This window comes from Penaeus monodon, chromosome 10, assembly GCF_015228065.2.
Source record: "Penaeus monodon isolate SGIC_2016 chromosome 10, NSTDA_Pmon_1, whole genome shotgun sequence".
NCBI classification, from domain to species: Eukaryota; Metazoa; Arthropoda; class Malacostraca; order Decapoda; family Penaeidae; genus Penaeus; species Penaeus monodon.
The window spans coordinates 24,204,481-24,213,711 of NC_051395.1; positions in this window are offsets into that span (position 1 = coordinate 24,204,481).

The window sequence follows — 9,231 nt, forward strand, 5'->3', positions numbered from 1 at the left end:
CACACACACACACACACATATACCGCAGGAAACAATTAGCACAGCTACTTCTCTTTCTGACTCCACAAGAGCCAATAACCAGACCATCTTCATCGGTGTTGCCATTCCAGCGCTAGGTCTTGAGTTTGTGTTTTACGATCTAGCGGAAAATTTTTGAACGGTTACCCTATGTTTAACGACTGTTGAAGTCCTTTTTTATCGGGAAGAGGAGGAAATTTTCACCTTATATCTAACGGGTTTTTAAATGTTCGGTCTAGCGGTTTTGTGGAAATATCAATGGCAGCGCTGATCTTCGCCCCTTTTGCAAGCAACCTTTCACAATATACACTTTCACGTCTTGGGGTTGGATGGGGGGGCGAAGAAAGGAGAGAGGGGGTGGGGAGGGGAGGTGAAGGTGGTAGTAGGGAGGGAGGGAGGGGAGGGGGTGATGGGAAACGAAGATGATGAGAGAAAGACAGATACGTTAAAGGAGGTAGGAAGAAGGGGATGGATGAGGGGAAGGGGCGATCGAAAAAAGGGGGATGTAGGAGAAAGGGAAGAGGATTAAAGAAGATTGCGAAGAGGAGTAGTGGAGAAATGAGGAGAAAGGGTGAGAAAACGAATTGGGGGAAAAGTGAAATAGAGAGAAGAGTGATATGGGAAGCTCGAGAAGGAGAAAAAAGGAGAAAGAAATAGCCACACAGATGAGAAGGACTTAGAAAGATAGGGATAAAGTAGAGGGATAAAGAAGAAACGGAAGAGATATACCAACAAAACTATTGACATTAAAAAACGAAGAAAAAGGAACGTAACGAAATTGAAAACATAACACTCGCACATAAATTTTTGTCAGTACATTTAACGTTCATATAGATCCCTTTTCACGTCCTCCCCTACCCCCCTACCCCCCCATCCCGCCTTATCAGCCTACCCCAAGCATTTCAGAATCTCTCACGCCCTCATGCGCTAAGAACTTATGAATATGGATGTCCGTCAGTTAGATTTCGCATTTTTCGTGTTTGTGAAAAAGGCATGAATATGCAGAAAGAGAGAAAGGATCTCTCTTACATATTTTCTTCTCTCTCTCTCTGTCTGTCTGTCTCTGTCTCTGTCTCTGTCTCTGTCTCTGTCTCTGTCTCTGTCTCTCTCTCTCTCATATATCTGTATCACAGATATACCCTACCCAGACCTTCAAGACCACCCTATGTAAATCTTAAAAGTTCCTCTTCCTTACAAGACGAAAGGTGTAATTTGGTAGCCGACGTCTTGCCGAAAGAAGGGGCACTCTTAGGGTATTGTAGCGAACCGATGTATCACGGGGCTATTGTATTCCGGGACAAAAATACGTGGCGTTGCTATAATCCCTACCCCCCCCCCAACCCTACACACCCCTCTTACCTCCCCTCACGCATCCCTCTTACCCCCCCCCCTAATTCTTGTCTAGTACCCGAAGAAGGTGGCGGTTCGGTTAGACAGGAGGCCGGGGGTATATGTGATTGCTACCGCCGTGTTGAAAGGGGAGGTGAGAAACTGCCATGAATATGTAAATAATGGTTGGAATAATCTGAGGGTTGAAAGACTATAATCAACACGCTTTTCTTTTTTTGGGAGGAGAGAGAGAGAGAGAGAGAGAGAGAGAGAGAGAGAGAGAGAGAGAGAGAGAGAGAGAGAGAGAGAGAGAGAGAGAGAGAGAGAGAGAGAGAGAGCGGTTATGATTTCTGCTCCTAAAAGGAAATGAGATGTGGAGGGAAGAAGAAGAGAGATATGAACGAAGGAAAATGAGAGATACGAAGAAGGAAAGGAAACGAAATCATATTTATGACCCCCCCCCCTCCCCAGACCTCGAAATGACCTCAGATGTCAGTCGTAGAATCACGTCAACACAAAAGCAGCCTTTCGAGATTTCTGATGCGTAACAGTGACGCAACACCTTCCAGAGAACAAAGAACTATATATATATCAATCCCCAGGAGTAAAAGACAGACTGAGAGGGAGAGGGAGAGGGAGAGAGGAGAGGGAGAGAGGAGAGGGAGAGGAGAAGAGGAGGGGAGAGAGACGGAGGAGAGAAGAGAGAGAGAGAGAGAGAGAGAAAGAGAGAGAGAGAGAGAGAGAGAGAGAGAGAGAGAGAAAGAAAGAGAGAAAGAGAGAGAGAGTCAGAGAAAAAGAAAGATAGAGAGAGAGAGAGAGAGAGAAGTAAAAACAACTGAAGCTCTAAATCCGAGACGTACTCTATCAAGTGAAAGGCAGAAGATGCTCGGTTAAATTATCCGGAATACAAGTCCTCACGTGTTAACATTTCGGTGACCTGCTCGACGCGTTCAAGGAAATACGAAATTACGTGTCTGAAAATTACGGGTTCGTTGCTGATTTTTTTTCTTTTCTTTTTTTTCTCCTTTTCCTTCGTTTATTCGTTTCCTTATTTCTTTCTACTTCTTTCCTTCTTTTCCTACTTTCTTCTCTCTCTCTCTCTCTCTCTCTCTCTCTCTCTCTCTCTCTCTCTCTCTCTCTCTCTCTCTCTCTCTCTCTCTCTCTCTCTCTCTCTCACAGTTAAGCTTTTAAATTTGATAGCGAAATGTTGTTACTAAAGATCAACATATAAAAAAATAATGCAATCAAATCACGACTTACTCATCAAGACACATGAGACAAACAAAAAAAAAGACGAAACCAGAAATAAGAGCAAATGAAAAGCGAAAAGAAGAGAGAGAGAGAGAGAGAGACGAGGAGAGATTAGAGAGAAGAGAGAGAGAGAGAGATGAGAGAGAGACGAGAGAGATACTTAATAAGAGACAGAAAAATGAAGACGAAAGAGAGAGAGAGAAGAAAGAAGACGAAAGAGAGAGAGAGAGAGTGAGAGAGAAGAAGAGAAAGTAGAGAGAGAACAGAGAGAGAGAGAGAGAGAGAGAGAGAGAGAGAGAGAGAGAGAGAGAATCTCCATTCTCTCAGGTGATGTGTTGATTACATAATACCGACGAAGGTTAAGTAGCAGAGGTGATGGGCGCTGTCTCGTGGGCGTAGATACCCCGAGGGCGTGGCCGTCTTCTGCTGTTAACAGGACGTGGGCGTGAAGAGAAGACCAGGGATGGGGAGGGGGGGAGGGGGGAAGGAGGAGAGGGATGGGGAAGAGGGGGAAGGGTGGGGGAGGAGGAGGGATGGGAGGAGGAGAGGGAAGGGGAGGAGGAGAAGGGATGAAAGATGAGAGATAGAGAAGAAGGAAGAGGGATGGAAAGACGGAAGAGAGATCAAAGAAAGGGGGAAGGGCAGTGGAGATAGATAGGAGTGGACGTGAGGAAGGAGAAGAGAGAGGAGGAAGGGGGAGGTAAATAAGGAAGACGGGCGTGAGCAGGAGGTGAAAAAGGGGCAGGGGATCAGTGGGGGGGAGGGGGGGGAGGGTGAAGGTGCGATGAAATGAGTCACGTTATCCATTACTGTCTGTGGAAATGAGTATCGAGAATAATTGAATGTGGCAGAGAGGTTGGATTCTGTCCATTGTATGTGACGCGCCGCTGAAATTGCACGAGAGAAAGTCAGTTGGGATCCACGATCTCCTCCAATTCGTGTTTGATATTGTAGGGCTAAGCTAACTTCCTGGTATTTAGATATGTGTTTTTGCTACCTCTGCGTCATGAAATATTGAAATTCGTCGGGTAAACATCCACAAAATTTTCTTTCCTAAATCTAGGCATATAAAAAACACACAAAAATCCCACAATACACTTAGGTATATGAAGAAGGAGAAGAAGAAGAAGAAGAAGAAGAAGAAGAAGAAGAAGAAGAAGAAGAAGAGAGAAAGAGAGAGAGAGAGAAAAAATATATATATGTATATATGTATATATTTATATATATATATATATATATATATATATATATATATATATATATATATATATATGTATGTATGTATAATCTTTACCTCCCCTTCCGAATAAACCCACAAGGTTCTTCTCATACCCAGGCGTCTCATAGCCAGGCTCGTCTTAATCTTCAATTTTCCACTCTGCTGGGATCCATTACAATTTGTCCGATAGACACACTGACGCAATAATTATGATCTTTTTTTTTCCTTTTTCTACCTCTTCCTTTTTTTTTTGGGGGGGGGCGGGGGATAAAAGGGAGAGGCAGGGAAGGATACTCTGTCCATACTATCCTTTCGTGGTCCATATCGGTCCATTCTTTCGGAATTTTATCCGTCCTTAATCCCAAGATTTTTGGCATCTTACGAGCCGACTGACCGTCCCTCCCTCCCTCCCTCCCTCCTTTATCTTCTCCCTCTCCCCTTCCCATTTATTCCACTCCTTTTCCTTACCTTCCCCTTCCCCCCTCCTCCTTCTCACCCCCCCCTCTCACCCCTTCCCGCCCTCCCTCCCTTCCTCCCCCTCCCCCCCAACCCATCAGGACCCCCGAAGGCCCCTGTCATCGCCCTGTCAACAGCCAATCAGCTGATGGCAGGGAGCCCGATCCTCGGCGTGAGCGAGGGGGCTCCGGCCTTCGCTGTATCCTTGGGGCGAATGGGGAGGCAAGGAGGGAGAAGAGAAAATGTGCGGAGGACAGACGAAGAAACAAGTAAGAAGAGAGAAGGAAGGAAGAAGAGAGAAGGAAGGAAGAAGAGAGAAGAGAGAGGAAGACAGAGAGAAGGAAGGAAGAAGAGAGAAGGAAGGAAGAAGAGAGAAGGAAGGAAGAAGAGAGAAGGAAGGAAGAAGAGAGAAGGGAGGAAAAAGAGAGAATATGTGAAGGGAGAAGACAGAATGTGTGAAGGAAGTAGAAGAAAGAATGTGCGAAGGGCGGACGAAGAAACAAGTAAGAAGAGAGAAGGAAGGAAGAAGAGAGAATATGTGTGAAGGAAGGAATGAGAGACATGTGAAGAAAGGAAGAAGAGAGAATATGCGAAGAAAGGGAGAAGAGAGAATGTGATATGAAAGAGAAAAGGAGTGAGAGTGAGATGTGAAGGAAGATGAGAGAACGAGATGTAAAGGTGGAAAGAAAATAGACTGGAGCTGCAAAGGAAGGAAGAGGAGGGAGGGACGGAAGGAGGACAGGAGAGAAGGAAAAAAGGGGAGGGAGGGAGAAGGAATGGGGAGAAGGAAAGGGGAGGAAGAGGGGGAGAGGGAGGAAATGAATGATGAGGTATGTACAGAATCGTCTCACTCAGCCTGGAGCGTCATCTTGGTTAACCTGGACCGAAGTGATGAATATGATGATTAAAATTTGATGACTGATGATAAATATTTGGACCATTTGTCTTGTGAGTGATGAGGGATCGCACGCACGCACGCACGCACGCACAGCACGCACACGCAGTAATAATAGGCTGAATGAACGAGCGGAAAATATATAGTGAATACAGAAGGTGATTATCATGAAAAATACTGATAATTAATAACACTAATAACTAAAACTATAGTAATACTGATCAAATCAAAATAATCATAATAATAAAAGCAATCATAGTGATACCAGTAAAAGTAGTAAGGCCATTAAATAGAGAGAATCATAGATTAACAAACAAGAAGAAAAAATTAATAATATTAAAATCTATCCCACCCTATATCTTCTTCTTCCTACTCCTCCTCCTTCTCCTTCTCCTCTTCCTTCTCTTTCTCCTCCTCCTTCTTCTTCTCCTCTTCCTTCTTTTTCTTCTTCTTCTTCTTTCTTCTTCTTCTTCTTCTTCTTCTCCTCCTCCTCCTCCTTTTCCTTCTCCTTCTCCCCCCCCCCCCCCCCCTGAAGCCCCCCCCCCCCGCCAGCGACGCCCAATGACACATGACAACCAAAGTCTTCACACTTAGCGGCCAAAGCTGCCTAGCATTACAAGCGGGATTAACAGGTACACTTTAGTAACACCTTAGTAACACCGAAACCGAAAATCCTCGTATTCACAAAAAAGGCCTATAGGTGAGAGTTTGTGAATTTGGAAAATCTATAGGCCTATCTTTCATTATTGGGAAAGTGGTGGGTTTAAGAGGTGGCTTACTGAGTGCGAAATTTTAAGGTTATTTATGGTTGTTTGTGGGGGGGGGCGTGTCAAGTGAGGTCGTGGAAATCAGTCGTAAAAAGGTCAAAATATTTTGATCTGCTCATTGGTACTGGATCATTGGCATTATTTGCTTGGGATTAGCGCGTGTGTTTATCTGTCTCTGCCTCTCTCCTTTGTTCATTCTCTCTCTCTCTCTCTCTCTCTCTCTCTCTCTCTCTCTCTCTCTCTCTCTCTCTCTCTCTCTCTCTCTCTCTCTCTCTCTCTCTCTATCTATCTATTTATCTACCTTTATATATGTATATGTATATATATATATATATATATTTGACCATATCTCCCACAAAACGAAAACCTCTCCCTCTTTATCCCAACCCTCCTCCCTTCCCACTACCTCCCCCTCCACCTCCCCACAACCCCGACCCCGACCCCCCTGTAATGGACTTAACACCCCCTAGAACACCAAAAAAGCTGGTCGAACCGTTTTCTTTTTTAAGCGGGGACTAAATCCTCTAACAAGGCCCATCACTGCTGCTAAATAAGGGAACGGAATGCACGTCCATCACTCTCGTTGTGGGATTTGATCTCATAAGGCGCATGAGAAAGAGATTTGTAATCGGGAGTCGTACTCGGAGAGTTTATGATTTAACGAAGTCTGTATGGTCGTAATATCAAGGGGGTCTTTGGGTCGGGTCCTAATTGTGATTTACGGAGCTGCGTATATGGAGAAACTTGGTCATTAATTTCGTAGAGAGAGAGTTCTGCTGTTACTGGGATGGATGTGTGTTGTATGTATGTATGTATGTATGTATGTATGTATGTATGTATGTATGTATGTATGTATATGTGTGTGTAAGTGTGTGTAAGTGTGTGTGTGTGTGTGTGTGTGTGTGTGTGTGTGTGTGTGTGTGTGTGTGTGTGTGTGTGTGTCCGTCCGTGTGTGTGTGTGTATGCTCGAATATCTCTACGTATCCAAGTATGAATACACGCATATGAACGCGTATAGAGTAAACCAGTGATTTCCACCACCCACGATAAACCCCCCACTCCCACCCCCACCCTCGAAGGTGTTAAGTGCACCGGTAGCCGCGTTTTACCAAGTGTTAATGGGCGAATTAGTGTGAGTGGCGTGTGAAGTGTGCAGGTGAAGGTCAGACCGAAGAGGTGTGAAGTGGGGAGGTCACACCAAAGGTAGGTTCGCTCCACCCCCTCAAAAAAGATCATAACGCTTTTTTGGGTAAAACGTTTTTTTGTTGTTGTTGTTGTTGTCATTTTTGGCCGTGCATCTTTAATAAAGCATTTTTTCTATCATATCGTTCAAAAACCGGTCGTCGATTGTAATTTGTGGAATAGGTAGGGATGTCAAAAAAAAATAATGAATAAAAAAAGAGATGTAACCACTGATTTACTAATTATGTGAATAATGAGCTGCCTAACGATGACTCCCCTAATAAAAACGTTATTCTTTCTCTATTCTTAATCCCATTTTTTCCGAAGTCAGTCCGCCCTGATTAGAATTTCAAATCCTTTCATTAGTCGAATATCAAATGCCTCAGCCCTTGCAATCAATCAATCAATCTCACTAATAATTAAACGAAAACCATCACAATTCAACCAAACTTATCATACAAACCTTACAAAGAGAGAAAAAAATTACAGATATAAAAGGCATATCACACTCATTAATAAAACTAACATAATTTCACCAGGCCATTATATCTTATCTTGACGCCGCTTCGGGGAGCCAACACGCCCATATTTAACACAAGAACAACACCAACAGCCCAATATGGTGGTAAGGTGTGGCGGGCGTGGCTTTAGGAATGTTGTGAACTAAAACCTTAAATTGCATATCGAGACTTATTTTTTGCTAACTACCTGTAATAGGATAAAACACGCGATGCTCAGTGTCTAAACCTAATATTGCATATCGTGTCTTTTGTTTTGTTTTTTGAACAACCTCTAAAAGCGCAAAATACGTGAGACTAAGTGTGCTGTGGAAAGAACTGATGTACTTCTGTTTCGATTACATTGTGAGGCAAATATATTAAGGTGTGTGAGTTGGTTTTCATGCAAATTTGAGTTGGTGCCCTCTCCTCCTTTGACGCTTTCATTGTTTGTTTGTTTGTTGGAAAGTTTTACTATATATATTATCCGAGTAACTGAGAGAAACACGTGAGAATTGAGACCAGCCTGAAGAAACGGACAAAGGTGTTTTGTGTTTTCCACCTGCAGTAACGGCCTCGAACAGCTGGAGGAGGGACGGAGACTTTTAAGCTGGACAAGAGACGACAAAGATATCCCTTGTCCGTATTCTATTTGTAACCCAGATATTTATACTAATATAAACACACACACACACTTGGGCATTGAGAGAATTCGCAAAAAAACGACGTAGTTGAAAAAATACACATCGCATACTTCACAAGTATAACCCACTCCCGTACCTCATACTTCTTGGCACCACAGCCCGACTCTCACTGATATCAGAATGCCACTTACCTGTTGTTTGCTTCTGGTGCAACTCTTAGTCAGCTTCACTGTCCTTTTCCTCTTATTCCATCCGATTTCAATCATGACAACACTCGCTCAAAGGTTATTCATTACTGCTCTAGCGTGGATAGATAATATTATGAAGCGGTAAGTGAAGGAATGGACGATGACAACTTGTTCTCTCTCTTTTTTCAGTCTGTCGTGAATAGCAACAATGAATGAATGGACTAAAACGTTTTAATTCTGTCAAGGTTCTAGACCGAATCGGTGAAGTAAAATAAAACACTGGATCTTCTGCGGTGCACGGTTTTCGAACAAAGTCATACAGTGAAAAATTAACAACTGTATAAAAAATAAGTTTTAAAAAATAAACAACTAAATTTTCGATAAAAAAAAATCTAGTTCTTGTTTACGTCTTGCTTCGCGTCACACACTCGACGAGGATCACAACACAGCGATGTCTTCACCCGTCAGATCCCCGACCCTTACTAGTGTGACCTTCCCCTTCCTCCCGGCGATTAGGGGGAAGGATAAGGGGGCGTGGGGAAGCCTCTGGTTGTGGGGGGGCAAGGGGGTAGGGAGGTGTGAGAGCAATGGAGGCAGGGTAGGGGGTAGTACCAGACGTCGGAGGAAGGATAAGGGGGGGAGGACGAGGCGGAAAGGTGGTTGGGGGTGATCGGTAGGGGGGTGGAGGCAGACAGCCAATGACCTGACCAGTCTCCCCTACCCCCCCCCCTTTCTTCTCTACATCCTCGGAGGAACCTCAAAGGTACCTCACGCACAGGTATGAT